This window comes from Crotalus tigris, unplaced genomic scaffold (genome assembly GCF_016545835.1).
Source record: "Crotalus tigris isolate CLP2741 ecotype Arizona unplaced genomic scaffold, ASM1654583v1 scf7180000017666.379230911805:20528666, whole genome shotgun sequence".
Classification (NCBI taxonomy): Eukaryota; Metazoa; Chordata; class Lepidosauria; order Squamata; family Viperidae; genus Crotalus; species Crotalus tigris.
The window spans coordinates 4,193,282-4,212,464 of NW_024096552.1; the positions used below are offsets into that span (position 1 = coordinate 4,193,282).

Below are 19,183 nucleotides of genomic sequence, written 5' to 3' on the forward strand. Positions count from 1 at the left end.
GAGCCTCGCGCCCCCCCTGGGGGGCGCGCCCCACTATTTGAGAAGCACTGCTGTAAATGGTGTGGAGTCACCATTAGTTGGGATACATAACATTTTCTTAACAAATATTGATGCATGCCCCATGCTTATTATATGTAAAAATAATTCAAGGTGGCAAAGATACCTAATACATATCTAAGCCCGATTTCTCTGGTCCAGCACAACAGTTCACCATGGCTCCGTGAAAGCGAACGATTTCACTGGGCTAGACAAAAGAAGCTCAGATCTCTTCCCTCATGTTTAATAAAACACGCTTGACTAAAAAGAATCATGCAAGAAATTAATAATTTCTCAGCTAGGCTTCCAGTAAGAGACAAGAAACAAAATACAAGATCAATTTTTTCCTCATGTGGAATTTCTTCTATAATAAGAGAGGAATTTTCTGCAAAACACTGTCCATAACCTGGGCATTTGAACGGTTACTCTCCTATGTGTATCTTTACATGATTTATAAGTCTATACCTACTACTGAAATCTCTCCCACAATCTGGGCATTCATATGCTTTCTGTCCCGTGTGAGTCCACTGGTGGACTATGAGGCTGGAATTCTGACTGAAATTTTTCCCACAATCTGGACACTCATATGGTTTTTCTCCTGTGTGAGTCCTCCTATGTATTACAAGGGTGGAATTCCGGATGAATCTTTTCCCACAATCTGGACACTCATATGGTTTTTCTCCTGTGTGAGTCCTCTGGTGTATTACCAGGTTGGAATCCCAGATGAATCTTTTCCCACAATCTGGACACTCATATGGTTTCTCTCCCGTGTGAATCCTTTGGTGTATCACCAACCTGTAATTAAGCCTGAAACTTTTCCCACAATCTGGACACTTATATGGTTTTTCTCCTGTGTGAGTCCTCTGGTGTATCACCAGGTTTGAATTCTGAATGAAACTTTTCCCACAATACAAACACTCATATGGTTTCTCTCCTGTGTGAATCATCAGATGTTTCACCAGGTGGGAATTCTGACCAAAACGTTTCCCACAATCTGAACACTCATATGGTTTTTCTCCTGTGTGAATCCTCCTATGTATTACCAGTTCGGAATTCCGGATGAATCTTTTCCCACAATCTGGACACTCATATGGTTTTTCTCCTGTGTGAGTCATCTTGTGTCTTACCAGGTTGCAATTCCGGTTGAAACTTTTCCCACAATGCGGACACTCGTATGGTTTCTCACCTGTGTGAGTCCTCCGGTGTATCACCAGCTTGTAATTCTGCCTGAAACTTTTCCCACAATACAGACACTCATATGGTTTCTCTCCTGTGTGCATCCTCCGGTGTATTACCAGCTTGGAATTATGCTTGAAACATTTCCCACAATCTGGACACTCAGATAGTTTTTCTCCCGTGTGAGTCTTTTGGTGTTTCATCAGGATGGATTTCTGACTGAAACATTTCCCACAATCCAGACATTCATATGGTTTTTCTCCTGTGTGAGTCCTCCGGTGTTTCATCAGATGGGAAGTCTGACTGAAACGTTTCCCACATTCCTGACATTCATATGGTTTCTCTCCCGTGTGAATCCTCTGGTGTATCACCACCTTGGAATTATGCTTGAAACCTTTCCCACAATTTGGACACTTATATGGTTTCTCTCCTGTGTGAGTTCTCTGGTGCTCTATGAGGCTGGAATTCTGACTGAAATTTTTTCCACAAATGGGGCACTCATACGGTTTTTCTCCTGTGTGAGTCCTGTGATGTACCACCAGATCAGAATTGCAACTGAAACCTTTCCCACAATCTGAACACTCATGCGGTTTCTGTGCCATGTGCATCGTCAGATGTTTCACCAGTTGGGATTTGTGACCGAAACCTTTCCCACAATCTGGACACTCATATGGTTTTTCTCCTGTGTGAGTCCTCTGGTGTATCACCAGGTTTGAATTCTGACTGAAACTTTTTCCACAATAAAGACACTCATATGGTTTCTCTCCTGTGTGAGTCCTCTGGTGTTTCACCAATTCAGAATTATAACTGAAACCTTTCCCACAATCCAGACACTCATATGGTTTCTCTCCTGTGTGAGTCCTCTGGTGTGTCACCAGGTCAGAATTCCATATGAAACTTTTCCCACAAAGAGGACACTCAAAGTGTTTCTCTCCAGTGTGAGTTCTCTCCTGCCTCAGTCCTTCCATGAATCAATGAAATGCTGTTCTGAGCAACGCTTTTGCCACACTCCAAACATGTGATGTGCAATTGGCTTTTTTTTTCCACAACAGGCAGACTGTGAGGTTTTTTCAGCACTGATATTCTTGGATTCACAAGGAGGCCAAAAATATTTCTGATCCCTTATCTGATGGTGCTTTGATTCAAGACACTCTTTCCTTCCTGAAAGGTTTTCATTAATGCCTTTGGCTAGCCAAAGGATCTTTTCTTTCCCACTGATGTCTACCTACTTCCCATTTTTTCTGAATTTCATGCAATATTTTCTTGCATTCCACATAATCTATTTTTCCACCTGAAAACTCTGTTCCTATTATTCTTTCCTTTGTCCTCCCTCCAACTGCTGAGGAAAGAGTGCTCTGTCAAGGTAATTATGATTTTCAGGAGGAAGTGGGAAAGATTTTGACTGATGGGTTGTTTTGCATTTTAATGCTGCTTTTCATTCTCTGTTCTCCAGAGTGCTCTTCTTGGCATCCTCTTTGTCTATAAGATTCATATTAATGGATTATCATTATTGTTTAAAGAATGGCTGCAGAACCTGTGAAAAGAGCAAAAAATAAATCCATATATTACTATGAAAAAGCAAACATATCAAAATGCTGCTTTAACTGCTAGCGTTCATTCTGCTTCATTAGGCAAATAGAAGACTAGCAAAATCGAAGTTCAAATATCCACTCATATTTGAAATCATTAAATTCTCTTGTTGGCTTGGGTAAATCAGAAATTGTTATCATTATAAACTGTTATTAAAATTACCTGAAAATACTTAGTTTTACATAAATACAGGTATAGCACAGTCAAATACACACCTATAAATTTATGTATGTAGAAAATCTATGTGTGTTTGAGTCTTCAAAATGTTTCAGAAATGGATTCACTCAATTTGTTTCATCTAATTTTGGAAAGGTGGAGACACTAATAGATGAAATGGTGTCCAAAGCCTACGGAAGGTTTAAAGCATCCATTTGCCTATGAAACTCCTCCCTTGCCAGGAAAACAACATGTCAGTAACATCGCAAGACGGAGGTTGATGGGCGGTTAAGAAATATGAAACAAAGACTTTTTAAATCTCCCAAATCTCCCAGCAGAACATCACAGGCAGCAGTTTTATATCATGCAGCCGCAGGATAATATCATTTGGAGAAGAGAAAGAATATGCAGCATCACCCATGTTTCGGCTTTGCCCCTTCGCTGCTTCCACATCGCCGAGGAAACTAAACAGCCCGACTTGATCCCGGCTTCTCCTCCGACCTGCCCTCCACTCACCTCCCAGGAGCCGCTTCGACCCTCGAAACTGCACAAGAAGCACCACCGAGGCCATCGTCGTCGCATAAGTGAGCCGGAAGAGGAAGTTCCTCTGCCCTTTCCCCCAAATTCTCTCTAGCAAGCCAATCCTCTATCGTTTCAACTCGTTCCTTCTCCGCCTCTAGCCCTCCAGTAGACTAGCAATGCCGCTACTGAACTGTATTCATTGTTTTCTAGCCCCGCCTGTTGCTTCTTTGTAGCGCGCCATCTAGTGACAAGGCTGAAAAACACGCTCGTCCTATCTCTACCCTAAAGCTGTTACATGATGTTTTCATGGATTCCGTGGTTCCTTATGTGCCACCAAGTCGGATTCGACTCCCACCGAGTACATGAATAGCTTTTATCCATGACAATCTATCCCAAACCTTTTCTTTCAGGTCTCCCAAGAGTGAACTCATTATCCCTCTTGCTGCAACTAAGCCAAAGGAAATCAGCCTAGGGGGGAGATTACGTACAATAGCTAACGAGAAAGTGCACCACCCTTGAGGGCAGGTGAAGATTGTTCCAGCCAGTTTTTTTCTGGGGGGAGGGGTGCCAAATAACTCCTCAAAGAGGGAAGCTTGGCACTACTTAGGCTCAGCGGTTTAGCCAAGTGCTGTGCCCTAAGGTTCATGAAGTTCCTGCTTCTTTGTGTGGTCATAAATGGTTGTCAGCTACATCCTATTAATACAGTGTTTCCCAAACTTGGCAACGCTGGCTGTGGAATTCTGGGAGTTGAAGTCCACATGCCTTAAAATTGGTTGCTGGCTGTGGAATTCTGGGAGTTGAAGTCCACATGCCTTAAAATTGTCAAGTTTGGGAAACACTGTATTAATACAATAATGAAACATGGGAACAATCCAGAAGTGCCCACTGGCATTGGTTCTGACCCCCACCTAAGACAGGAGGTAGATACAATCTATTGGGGAGTCTAAATCTTACTAGATGGCATAATGGCTCAGAGCAGCCTTCCCAATTCCCAACCTTGTTACCTTTCCGCCTTATTACTCCCCAGCAGCAAAACACTTGGAGGAAACCAGTTTGCAGAAAGCTGGGCTAAAGATTCCTGCCCTGCATGCTGTGATAAAATCCAAAAGTGCTCCAAGAAAGTATCAGTTCAAGGGTGCAGATCTTTATGAAAACCATGTAATTGTAAGATTTTTATTGTCATATCTTTCCCATAAAGTTTTCAGTTTTCAGAGGGCTTGCTCTGCTAAGCATAGATCTTAACCAGAATTTGCTGATATGTTAGTTATTGAAAAGACAGCCCCTAGAAACTAGTATCCATAAAAGGCAATTTGTAAATAAGGGCAGAAGGCGATAGAATTTGAATAATGGGACATGTAATCAAGGATGAAGATAATATATTCACTTTCGACACTTCAGAGGAAAAGGTGGGAGGTAAATTTGCAATGGCAATAGGGAATATAAAGAAAGAATATTAATGATTTAAGCATGCACACAGGGGGCGGGGCCAACATTGCAGGGGCTGGTTCCTTGCTGTTTCTAGACAGCTCCAGTTCTGGAGCTAAGACTGAATGCGTTTCAGCATAGATGGCCACCACAAAATTGTACATTGGCTCCCAGATGGCCTGGGCCAGGGCCAAGGCAGCAGGGGCGTTCCCTCACTGTTTCCAGGATGGCTTCGCAGGCCACATGAAACTACTTTGCGGGCCTCATCCGGCCCCCAGGCCTTGTGTTTGACATGTCTGGTATATGTGATATAGGGGCAAACACCAAACCGGCATTGGTTGCAATGCACATGGACTTTTGGAGGACTTGGGATAGACGGGGTGCAACCATTTTATCCCTCGTAGACTTCTCGTCAAGTTTCAATACCATCGACCATCCTATCCTTCTGGACCAGCTTTCGGAATTGGAAAAAGGAGGCACTTCATTATGGTGGTTCTACTTCTACCTCCATGGCCGATTCCAGTGGGTGTTGGTAGAAGAGGGGCAGAGTCCTAGGCCCCTGCAATTTGGGGTGCTGCGGGGCTCAAGCGTAATGCTTCTCCTTTTTAACATCTACATCAGTGGTTCTCAACCTTTCTAATGCCGCGACCCCATAATACAGTTCCCCATGTTGTGGTGACCCCCAACCACTTATACATCACTGGGTGCCAGGGGCGTGGCCAAAGAAAAGGGGAAAAAAATGGCGGACAGCCTTGTTTGGCGACCCCCGTGAAATGGTCGTTCGACCCCAAATGGGGTCCCGACCCACAGGTTGAGAACCACTGATCTACATGAAATTGTTAGGGGAGGCCATCTATCCTATGCTATCCAATTATGTACTGGAAGTCCTTGATTTACAACATTTCATTCAGTGACCATTTTAAGTTACAATGACATTGAAAAAGTGACATGACCATTTTTCACCTTGCAGCATCCCCATTGTCATTTGATCAAAATTCAGATGCTTGGCAAGTGGGAGGCCTTGCACGTGGATCATTCATGCCTTGTTCACCTCCTGTTTGGATTACTGCACTGGACCAATGGACCAACCAGAAACTTCATCTGGCCCAGAATGAACCAGGGCACATAAAAAATTGGGGCCACTTGGTTGCCCATATAACGTATTTCTCGTGTGAGCTGCACTGGATTCGTTTTTTAGGGTGCAATTAAAGATGCTGGCCATCATCTTTATAGCCATTTCTTTATTATAGCACTAGCACTTAAAATTATATACCACAATGCCTTATAACACTATTAAGCAGTTTACAGTGTCAGCATAGTGCCCCCAATAATCTGGCTCATTTTACTCAACTCAGGATGGAAGGCTGAGTCAACCTCGAGCCCTGTCACGATTGAATTCCAGGCTGTGGGCAGAGTCAGCCAGCCATATTGCATTCTAACCACTGAGCCAACAGGGCACCTGTCATTCTTGCCCCACTTTTACTTTGGCCTCTTATCTGTTCTACCAGGTCAGATAGGGTGGGCACTCTCCTAGCCCCTTCCCTTAAATATTGCCATCTGATAGGAGCCAGGAAGTGAGCCTTTTCCATTCCTGTCCTATGAAACACTCTTCCCCATGAAGACCCTTATACTCCTAGTCTTCCATAAAGATTTAGCTTTTTCCCTAAGTACTGGGATAAGAGAGGCCTACATATCAGCGGCCTGAACTGGCATCAGGTTTTTGATTTCATGCATTTGGTTTTAATATGGTTTTGTTAATTATTCTTTGGGATCTGCCACAGTTTGTTATAAAATGGGTGGCTACATACTTTAAATAAATCAAAGGAAAAAGAGATGAATCTCAAAAATGGCCCCACTGAGGCTGTTCATCTGCAGGTTGCTTGAGGCACTGAAGGACTTTGCATTTATTTATCAAATTTATATGCTGCTAATCCTGCGGTTAACTTCTCCAATTTAACTCCTTGCAAGGAGAAAGATAACCAGTTTTGAACAATAATATCACCAGGAATGAATGTAATTAATAAGGCCAGGAGGCCTTCAATTGAGCAAATGCAAGAATCACCTTTTTAGAATTCCCAGACCATCAATATGTCAACCTTGCTAGATGTTCCCGGTACTTGCAGTGCAAGTCAATGTTAAATGTGGTGGCTTTGCATTTTGCACTTTGCAATATATGGGGTTTAGTGGTTTCTGTATTACAGTTTTATTGCTGTAAACCGTGTGGAGTCACCATGAGTTGGTGAGCCATATGGAGGTAGTGACAGATTTTATTTTTCTGGGCTCCAAGATCACCTCAGATGGGGACTGCAGCCAAGAAATTAAAATGGTTGCTCCTGGGGAGGAAAGCTATGGCAAATCTAGACAGCATACTAAAAAGCAGAGACATCACCCTGCCAACAAAAGTGCGTATAGTCCAGGCCATGGTTTTCCCAGTTGCAATGTATGGCTGTGAAAGTTGGACCATAAGAAAGGCTGAGCGCCAAAGAATTGAGCCCTTTGAACTATGGTGCTGGAGAAGACTCCTGCGAGTCCCTTGGACTGCAAGGCGTTCAAACCGGTCAGTCCTAGAAGAGATCAACCCCGACTGCTCTTTAGAAGGCCAGATCCTGAAGTTGAAACTCAAATACTTTGGCCACCTAATGAGAAGGAAGGACTCACTGGAGAAGGGCCTAATGCTGGGAAAGATGGAGGGCAATAGAAGAAGGGGACGACAGAGAATGAGGTGGCTGGATCAAGTCACTGAAGCAGTAGGTGTGAGCTTAAATGGACTCCAGGAGATGGTAGAGGACAGCAAGGCCTGGAGGAGCGTTGTCCATGGGGTCGCGATGGGTCGGACACGACTTCGCAATTAACAACAACAAATACATTATCTTAATAAATAAAAATGCCCACAACAAACATATTTATAATTCCGCTTTAATTATATGAAGAAATAACTCAAACATACCTAACAGAGATCCAAGCTCACTTTCTCTGGCCCAGCACAGCAATTCTGCTCTGTCAAGGTAATTATGATGTAGTAGCTGACCAGCAGATGTGATATATAGAGAATGAGTCAGCACAGTATATCAGGGTAGTTTCCCTTTAAGAGACTGTGCCTGAGGAGAATGGCAGTTGGAACCTGCTTGCTCCCTTCAACCGTTTGAATATAACTGACTATCTTGTATTCTGTATGCTCCCTGAATATTGTTGTTTCATATTGTACATTAAACTACAGTTCTTTGAACAAACCACTGATGCTCCTGTGTTATTACAAGAATGAAATAAGAAAAAGTCTGCGATAATTTATATATTTTAAGCAACACACTCAACTCCATGAAAGTAAAGTGGGAAAGAAATAGAATAACATAGAATAAAGAAGAATAAAGTATAATAATAATAATGAAAAATCACTAAAAAGCAAAAATCATGTGTCTGCATAATCTCTGAAAGAAAGCCGTGTTAGCCAAAAGCTGTATTAACAGTACGTGAATGACCTAATGCATATTTAGAAACATTGTATAAAAGTAAAAACTGCCTTCATTGTATTCCCATGAGAAATGGAGCTAACGTGTGAGAACCTATCTGAATGTTACACAAAGTAGATTCCATATACAATGTAAGATTCCATCTATGCTTCCTTTGTTCCTGAGAAAAAGAAACCTATAAAGCTTTAGTTTAGACCAGCGGTTCTCAACCTATGGGTCGCGACCCCATTTGGGGTCGATCGACCTCTTTTCGGGGGTCGCCAAAGGCGGCGATCCGCCATTTTGTCCCCTCCGGGGGCGTGCTGCGCCTCCGGGGTGGCGGTGCCGCGCACGCGCGCTGCGCATGGGGGTGGCGGCACACCTCCGGGGGGTGGCGCTGTGCATGCGCACCGTGCATGGGGGCAGCGCGCCTCCGGGGGCGGCGCGGCGCATGCGCGCCGTGCACGGGGGTTAGCGCCCCCATGCGCGCCACGTATGCGCATAGCGTTTGTGTGACGGGGGTTGCCGTCACACAAACGTTGAGAACCGCTGGTTTAGACCCTCCCCCTTGTTCAGAAATTTGTTGATTGTTAAAATCACTTCTGAACCTTTTGCGGAAAAATAAAAATCTCTCTTTCACCCTCGGAATTTCGTAAAAGTCTTATATTTTTTAAGGCTTTATTTTTCCACAAGAAAAGGGAAGGACTGTACTGGGCCAGAGAAAGGAAGCCCAGATCATGTTAGAGAAAGAGAAAGGAAGAACAAAGGAAGAAAAAGAAGCTCAGATCAGAGTCTTGCAGGCTAAAATACATGAAGAATGGTTACATGAATCAGGCATGGCTAGTCTAGTGAAAAGAAGGACCAGGGGTGACATGATAGCAATCTTCCAATATTTGAGGGGCTGTCACATAGAGGACAGGGACAACCTATCTTCCAAAGCACCCGAAGGCCACACAAGGAACAATGGATGGAAACTGATCAAAGAGAGATTCAACCTAGAAATCAGCAGACATTTTCTGACAGTGAAAACAATCAACCAGTTGCCTTGCCTTCAAAAGTTGTGACTGCTGCATTACTGGAGGCTTTCAAGAATACAGTCAACTTCCACTTCTTAGAAATAGTATACGGTCTGCTGCTTGAGCGGGGTTTGGACTAGATGACATACAAAGTCCCTTCAAACTCTGCTATTCTACTCTATTCTATTCCTCGCTCATGTGTGATAGTAAAACAAGTTTCACTAAAAAGAATTATACAAGAAATTAAATGGTTAATTGTTCAGCTGGGCTTCTAATAAGAGACAAGCAATGAAATTCAAGATTCTCAACACACAACAAATTTGCCTCCAGTGGAATTTCCTGTGTGTGATAAGGGAGGAATTTTGTGTTAAACACTTATCTGCAATCTGGGCCTTTGAACGGTTACTCCCCTATATGTAGTCTTACATGATTTATAAGGCTAGACCTATGACTGAAATCTTTCCCACAATCCGGACATTCATATGGTTTTTCTCCTGTGTGAGTCCTCCAGTGTACCATCAAATTGGAATTCCAGCTGAAACTTTTCCCACATTCGACACACTCATATGGCTTTTCTCCTGTGTGAGTCCTCTGGTGTATCAATAAGTCGGAATTTCAAATGAAACTTTTCCCACAATCTGGACACTCAGATTGTCCAGATTGTGTGAGTCCTCTGGTGTTTCACCAGGTAGAAATTCTGAATGAAGCATCTTCCACATTCGAGACACTCATATGGTTTTTCTCCTGTGTGAGTTCTCTCGTGTATAACCAGCTTAGATTTCCGAGTGAAACTTTTTCCAGTCTGGACACTCATATAATTTTTCTCCTGTGTGAGTCTTCCAGTGTATCACCAGACTGGAATTCCGACTGAAACTTTTTCCACATTCGAGACACTCATATAGTTTTTCTCCTGTGTGAGTCCTCTGGTGTATCAATAAGTCAGAATTTCAAATGAAACTTTTCCCACAATCTGGACACTCAAATGGCTTCTCTCCTGTGTGAGTTCTCTGGTGTTTCACCAGCTTAGAATTATGCTGGAAAGTTTTCCCACAATTGGAACATTCTAATGGTTTTTCTCCTGTGTGAGTCCCCCGGTGTTTGATCAGATGGGAATTCCGACTGAAACTTTTGCCACAATCTGAACACTCATATGGTTTTTCTCCTGTGTGAGTTCTCTGGTGTATCACCAGGTTTGAACTCTGACTGAAACTTTTCCCACAATACAGACACTCATATGGTTTCTCTCCTGTGTGAGTCCTCTGGTGTTTCACCAGCCTGGAATTGTCACTCATTTTTTTCCCACAATCAGGGCACTCATATGGTTTTTCTCCTGTGTGAGTCCTCTGGTGTATCACCAGATTGGAATTGTAACTAAAACCTTTCCCACAATCCAGACACTCATATGGTTTCTCTCCTGTGTGAATCCTCTGGTGTATCAGCAACTTGGAAGTATTCTGGAAAGTTTTCCCACAATCTGAACACTTATATGGTTTTTCTCCTGTGTGAGTCCTCTGGTGTATCACCAGGTTTGAACTCTGGCTGAAACTTTTCCCACAATACAGACACTCATATGGTTTTTCTCCTGTGTGAGTCCTCTGATGTTTCACCAGGCTGGAATTGTCACTCAATTTTTTCCCACAATCCGGGCACTCATATCGTTTCTTTCCCATGTGAGTCCTCTGGTGTATCACCAAGTCAGAATTGCAACTGAAACCTTTCCCACAATCCAGACACTCATATGGTTTCTCTCCTGTGTGACTCCTCTGGTGTATCACTTGGTTGGAATTCTTACTCAAACACTTCACACGATTAGGACATTCAAAGGGTTTCTCTCCAGTGTGAGTTCTCTTGTGTCTCACCAGATTGGTGTGCATGCTAAATCTTTTGTCACACTGGGAGCACTGGTAGCGCTGCTCCTCTTGCATTGGTCCTTCCCTGAATCAATGGAATGCTGTTCTGAACAACGCTTTTGCCACACTCCAAACATGTGATCTTCAATCTGGTTTTTTTTTTCCACAATAGGCAGACTGTGGGGTTTTTTCAACATTGATATTCTTGGATTCACAAGGAGGCCAAAAATATTTCTAATCCCTTATCTGGTGGTGATTTGATTCAAGACACTCTTTCCTTCCTGAAAGGCTTTCATTAATGCCTTTGGCTAGCCAAAGGATCTTTTCTTTCCCACTGATGTCTACCTACTTCCCATTTTTTCTGAATTTGGTAATTATATCTTTTTACCTTTTCATGCAATATTTTTTTGAATTCCACATGATCTATTTTTCCATCTGAAAACTCTGTTCCTGTTATTCTTTCCTTTGTCCTCCCTCCAACTGCTGAGGAAAGAGAAGAGTTTTAACATTTTCAGGAGGAAGTGGGAAAGATTTTGACCGCTCGGTTGTTTTGCATTTTAATGCTGCTTTTCATTCTCTGTTCTCCAGAGTGCTCTTCTTGGCATCCTCTTTGTCTATAAGATTCATATTAATGGATCATTATCATTATTGTTTAAAGAATGGCTGCAGAACCTGTGAAAAGAGCAAAAAATAAATCCATATATTACTATGAAAAAGCAAACATATCAAAATGCTGCTTTAATCGCTAGCGTTCATTCTGCTTCATTAGGCACATAGAAGACTAGCAAAATCGAAGTTCAAATATCCACTCATATTTGAAATCCTTAAATTCTCTTGTTGGCTTGGGTAAATCAGAAATTGTTATCATTGCAAACTGTTATTAAAATTACCTGAAAATACTTAGCTTTACATAGATACAGATATAAGCACAGTTAAATACACACCTATAAATTTACGTATGTAGAAAATCTATGTGTGTTTGAGTCTTCAAAATGTTTCAGAAATGGATTCACTCAATTTGTTTCATCTAATTTTGGAAAGGTGGAGACACTAATAGATGAAATGGTGTCCAAAGCCTACGGAAGGTTTAAAGCATCCATTTGCCTATGAAACTCCTCCCTTGCCAGGAAAACAACATGTCAGTAACATCACAAGACGGAGGTTGATGGGCGGTTAAGAAATATGAAACAAAGACTTTTTAAATCTCCCAAATCTCCCAGCAGAACATCACAGGCAGCAGTTTTATATCATGCAGCCGAAGGATAATATCATTTGGAGAAGAGAAAGAATATGCAGCATCACCCATGTTTCGGCTTTGCCCCTTCGCTGCTTCCACATCGCCGAGGAAACTAAACAGCCCGACTTGATCCCGGCTTCTCCTCCGACCTGCCCTCCACTCACCTCCCAGGAGCCGCTTCGACCCTCGAAGTTGCACAAGAAGCACCAGCGACGCCATCGTAGTCCCATAAGTGAGCCGGAAGAGGAAGTTCCTCTGCCCTTTCCCCCAAATTCTCTCTAGCAAGCCAATCCTCTATCGTTCCAACTCGTTCCTTCTCCGCCCCTAGCCCTCCAGTAGACTAGCAATGCCGCTACTGAACTGTATTCACTGTTTTCTAGCCCCGACTGTTGCTTCTTTGTAGCGCGCCATCTAGTGACAAGGCTGAAAAACACGCTCGTTCTATCTCTACCCTAAAGAGTGGTCCATGACAATCTATCCCAAACCTTTTAGTTCAGGTCTCCCAAGAGTGAACTCATTATCCCTCTTGCTGCAACTAAGCCAAAGGGGGGGAGATTACATACAATAGCCAACGAGAAAGTGCACCACCCTTGAGGGCCGGTGAAGATTGTTCCAGCCAGTTTTTTTTCTGGGGGGAGGGGTGCCAAATAACTCCTCAAACAGGGAAGCTTGGCACTACTTAGGCTCAGCGGTTTAGCCAAGTGCTACGCCCTAAGGGTCATGAAGTTCCTGCTTCTTTGTGGTCATAAATGGTTGTCAGCTACATCCTATTAATACAATAATGAAACAATCCAGAAGTGCCCATTGCTGTTTCTAGACAGTTCCAGTTCTGGAGCTAAGACTGAATGTGTTTCAGCGTAGATGGCCACCACAAAATTGTACATTGGCTCCCGAATGGCCTGGGCCAGGGCCAAGGCAGCGGGGGCCGTTCCCTCACTTTTTCCAGGATGGCTTCGCGGGCCACATGAAACCACTTCGCGGGCCGCATCCGGCCCCTGGGCCTTGTGTTTGATATGTCTGGCCTTGGTTGCAATGCACATGGACCTTTGGAGGGCTTGGGATAGACGGGGTGCAACCATTTTATCCCTCGTAGACTTCTTGTCAAGTTTCAATACCATCGACCATCCTATCCTTCTGGACCAGCTTGTGTATTCATTTTTTTAAAATCTAAAAGTCCAAAGGTGGTGACACTAATAGACGAAATGGTGCCCAAATCCTCTGCAAGATTTAAAGTATCCGTTTTGCCCATGAAACTCCTCGCTTGCCATAAAAACAACATGTCCGTAAAAATCACAAAGAAATGGTGCAAGTGTTACGCAAGATTTAAAGTATCCGTTTTGCCCATGAAACTCCTCGCTTGCCATAAAAACAACATGTCCGTAAAAATCACAAAGAATCAAGTGTTACGTGATGACGGAGGGAACTGGGCGGTTAAGAAATATGAAAAATAAAGACTTTTTAGATGTCCCAAATCTCCCAGCAGAAAATTACAGGCAGCAGTTTTAAATTGTGCGGCATACGGATTTGGGGACGGAAAAAAACATGCAGCAGCAGCTGACACGTTTCAGCCTTGTCCCTTCGCTGCTTCCATACCACGGAGGAAACCAAACAGGCCGACTTACTCCAGGCTTCTCCTCCGACCTGCCCTCCACTCGCTTCCCAGGAGCCGCTTCGACTCTCTCCTTCAGCTCATTTGCTCCACATCCTCTCTAGAAAATCAATACTCTATCGTTTCAACCCCTTCAAGCCTCGTCTCTCCCTCTTCCTTATAACAGCTGTGCCTCCGCTGTTCCGTACCTGCTTTCTAGGCTTGAGTGTTGCTTCTTTGTAGAGCGCCCTTTAGCGATGTTAGGTCGAAGACCACGCTCATTCTGTCTCACCCTAAGGCAGGGGTGTCAAACTCAATTTCATTGAGGGCCCATCAGCATTGCGGTTGCCCTGGGTGTGTGTGTGCGGCCTATTGGGTGGGCATGGATGGAATAAGTGTGGCCTACTGTGTGGGCATGGCCAGCTCTACATCATTTGTGTCAAGAGTGCCTGTGGGGGCCTGGGTAGGAGTGGGACAGATCTGAGGGTCTCTGACATAAAGGGGTATGTGAAGTAGGAGAGGGCCATTTGCTGGCCACTTACAGGCGATGGTGCATTTCTTCATTCCTCACAAAGGGTGACATCTCCCCAGCATGCACCCAGGGGGTGAGGCTAATGTGGCAGGGGCTGGTTCCTCGCTGTTTTCAGACGGCCTTGTGGAGCTAAGATTGAATACATTTCAGCATAGATGGCCACCACAAAATTGCCGTTCCCTCACTGTTTCCAGGATGGCTTGTGGACTACATGAAACCACTTCGCAGGCTGCATCCGGCCCCAGGGCCTTGTTTGACGTCTGCCCTAAGGCATTTGAAGATGTTCTCATTGATTCTCTGCTACCTTATGTGCCATTGTTTTCATATTTTACTCCCGTTGACCTCATCTATAGCTTCCCCCATCCCAGGAACCAATCTCAAAACTTTTCTTTCTGGTCTCACGAGTGCACCATTGTCCCTGGAGCTGAGCCTGAAGCTTCCTTTGCAAGAAACGTCAACCAAACCAAATGAAAGCTCCCTATAGATAGTGGTGGGGGAATGATGTGCAAAATGGAAAGGAAAAAGTGGGCCTCCCTTGTTTCCAGACAGTTTTTCCTCTTGTGAGGAGCAGGATAACTCCTGGAAACTTGCCTCTGCGACTTAGCGGAGCTGTAACAGTGAAGCCTGACACTTTGTTACTTCTGTGATTTTTTCTTTTACTTCCACATTTAGCTAACAAGCACGGTATTTCCTGTTGGCACCCCATCCCTACTTAGCATTGGAAATTCTGGTTCCAATTGCTCTCCACAACCCAAGAACCACCCGTATTTCTTTCCCAAGCTCAGGAGAGGCCTGGAAAAGTGATTTCCCTCCTTTAGCAACCATTTGAAGTTACAACAGCACTGAAAAAAGTGACTTATGACCATGTTTCACACTTACAATCACAGCAGCATCCCCACTGTCATGTGATCAAAATTCAGATGCTTGGCAATTGACTCACATTTGTCACAGTTGCAGTGGGGGCAGTATCAATTGTGAAAACGTACAGATGGCCCCTCTGTCTCTGCTCACTTGTAGGCCTATGAATGCACAATCATGAAAGGACAGCAAAGAAACATGCAATGTTCTAAACCAGTGGTTCTCAACCTGTGGGTCGGGACCCCATTTGGGGTCGAATGACCATTTCACGGGGGTCACCAAACCATGCTGTCCGCCATTTTTTTCCCTTTTCCCTAGCTGTCCTACTCCCTCTTATTGGTGGCCACACCCACTTGGGGGTCACCACAACATGGGGAACTGTATTATGGGGTCACGGCATTAGAAAGGTTGAGAATCACTGTTCTAAACCAACCTGGAGACAGATGGTATCTTGGGGAAACACCCAAACCACCCAAGAATGAACATATGGTCTTAGGTAGTGACGGCGAACCTTTTAGAGACCGAGTGCCCAAACTGCAACCCAAAACCCACTTATGCATCGTCGGGTGCGGCCCATTGGGTGGGCGTGGCCAATTGGCTGGGCGTGGCTGCAGTGGTAATGGCAGACTGGGTGGGACTAAAAAGTTCAATCAATCAATTCCAACTCTGCGAGATCTTCTTTTTCCCCGCAAGAAGTTGAAATTGACTGATTGAACCTTTTTTTTTTCCTGACGGCGGCAGAGGCCTAAAGCAAAAAGGTTTTATAAAACCCAGCTGAAGGCCTAGGACTGGGGTGATGGCGTGCGTGCCCACAGGGAGGGCTTTGAGTGCTACCTCTGGCACCCGTGCCATAGGTTCGCCACCACTGGGTGGAAGCACCCAAGAGACAACATACTAGCTACTTCTGTTTTCTTAGCTACAGTGTGCCAGCCTTAAAGGGCGAAGTCTTAATCTTATGTGCGTCAGCTTTGCTGGGTGAATTGCTTATGTAATCAAAGTAACTATAAAAAATAAGCTTTCTTTGCTATTTGAGGCTTTTGGTCTTTTGTACAGAAGCCCGTCTCTATTCAGCTGAAGAAACACGTTAAGTTTTAAGGCAATTTCTGGTTTCCTGTATTTTTTGTTATCAAGCAAAACCTCAGAACCTGGACATCATTGGGGTCATGAGATCCCCTTTGGGGACTGAGCTGATGGGGGGGTCCTTCTGGACTCACGACGCCTGCTCGAGGGCAGGCCATGGCTGTGGGAAGGGCTTTGGAGATTCATCTGGTGCACCGAGTGGGCCCTTTCCTGGACCGAGAGGCGTTGCACATGGGGTCTTCATTCATGGGTAACCTCCTGTTTGGATCACTGCACTGGACAACCCAGAAACTTCAGCTGGTCCAAAACGCAGCAGTGCACAAAGTAATGGGGACCCCTAAGTTGCCCATGTGGTGCGAGCTGCCCCGGGTTTGTTTCTTTAAGGTGCAAATCAAAGTCATCACCTTTAAAACTATTTCTTTATTATAGCAATAAGACATATATACCTCCCCACAATGCTTTACAGCACTTTCTAAGCCAGTGATAGCGAACCTTTTAGAGACCGAATGCCCAAACTGCAACCCAATACCCACTTATGCATCGTCGAGTGCCGGGTGGGTATGGCCCATTGGGTGTGGCCCATTGGGTGGGCGTTGCTGCAGTAGTAATGGCAAACTGGGCGGGACTGAAAAGTTCAATCAATTCCAACTTTGCAAGATCGTTTTTTTTCCTGCGAAAAGTTGAAATTGACTGATTGAACCTTTTTTTTTTTTTGCACACAGCGGCGGAGGTCTAAACTAAAGCGAAAAAGTTTTATAAAACCCAGCTGAAGGCCTAGGACTGGGGCGACAGCGCGCGTGCCCACAGAGAGGGTTCTGTGTGCCGCCTCTGGCATCCGTGCCACAGGTTCGCCACCACTGTTTAGTGTCAGCAAAAAGCCCTCAATGATCTGGCTCCTCATTTTACCAATCTCAGAAAGATGGAAGGCTGAGTTAACTTCGAGCCCCGTCAGGATCGAATTCCAGGCTGTGGGCAGAATCAACTGGCAATACTGCATGCTGACCATTGAGCCAACAGGACACCTGTTTTTATTTTCCCACCTTTTATTATTTTTGCATCCATCTGTTCTACCAGGTCAGATAGGGTAGGCACACACTTAGCCCCTTTCCTTAACTATTGCCATCTGACAGGAGCTAGGAAGTGAGCCTTTTCTATTGCAGAGCCTGACCTGTGAGACACTCTTCCCCCTGATGTATGGCAGGCCATTATCCTCCTAGTCTTCCGTAAAGCAAGGAAGATCTAGCTTTTCCCCTAAGCACTGGGATAAAAAGAGAGGACTGCACATCAGAAGTTTCATTTCATGCCTGGTTTTTGCTTATATACATTTGGTTTTAATACGGTTTTTAAGTTAATAATTGATTGGAAGCTGGCCAGAGTTTGTTATTACATGGGTAGCTACCTAAATATTTTAAATAAATCAGAGGAAAAAGAGAGGAATCTGAAAAATGGCCCAGCTGAGGCTGCCCATCTGCAAGTTGCTTGAGGCACTGAAAGTCTTTGCATTTCTTTATTGATTAAATTTATATGCTCCTAACCACGAGGTAAATTTCTCCAATTTAACTCCTTGCAAGAAGAAAGATTACCAGTTTTGACCAAGCACGGCACCAGGCATGAAGGCAGGTAGTTAAGACCAGGAGGCCTGGTTAACTTTTAAATTGAACAAAAGCCAAAAATAACCTTTTTGAGGCTCCCAGTTAGTCAAAATGCCATCAACTTTGCTAGAGGTGCCCTGTATTTGCAGGGCAAGTAAACATTAAATGTGGTGGCTTTGCATTTTGTCCTTTGCAATATATGGGGTTTATTGGTTTCTGAATTAAATTTCACTGCTGCAAGCTGCCCAAAGTCACAGGAAGTTGGGCTGCAATTTACATTTTTATAATAAATAAAAATATAGACATACATACGTATTTATAGTCCACTTAATGATATGTAGAAATACCCCAAGGTGCCAAATAACACCTAATACAGATCTAGGTTCGCTGTCTCTGGTTCAGCACAGCAGTTTCGACTCAGTGAAAAGAAATGACTGCAATAGGCCAGAGAAAGGAAATTCAGATCTCCTCCCTCATGTCTGATACTATGACATATTTGACTAAAAAGAATGAGGCAAGAAATGAAATGCTTAGTTTCTCACCTGGGCTTCCAAGGAGAGAAGTGAAACAAAATTCAAGATTTCTCTACACCAGGGGTGTCAAACTCAATTTCATTGAGCGCCGCATCAGCATTGCGGTTGCCCTTGGGGGGCTGGGTGGGTGTGGCCTATTCGGTGGGTGTAGCCTACTGGGTGGGTGTGGCCTATTGGGTACCTGTGGGGGCCTGGGCAGGAGTGGGACAGATCTAAGGGTCTCTGGCAGAAGGGGGTGGGACCAGGGCAAGTGCCAAGGCATGGCCACTTGAGGAGTCTCAGTGCCTGCTGAAACCCCTCCGCCGAGCTCATCAAGCATGATATGAGAAGTAGGTGAGGGCCATTTGCTGGCCACTTCCAGGCGATGGTGCATTTCTTCATTCCTCACGAAGGGTGACACCTCCCCAGCATGCACCCAGGGGGCGGGGCTTACACGGCAGGGGCTGGTTCCTCGCTGTTTCCAGACGGCCTTGTGGAACTAAGACTGAATGCGTTTCAGCATAGATGGCCACCACAAAATTGTACATTGGCTCCCGGCTGGCCTGG

At 44.4% G+C, this 19,183-nt stretch overlaps 1 pseudogene; it reads right to left on the reverse strand.

Moving 5' to 3' along the window:
- Positions 1-266: 266 nt before the first annotated feature.
- LOC120305136 lies at positions 267-12,791 on the reverse strand (annotated as a pseudogene).
- Between the last annotated feature and the right edge of the window lie 6,392 nt (positions 12,792-19,183).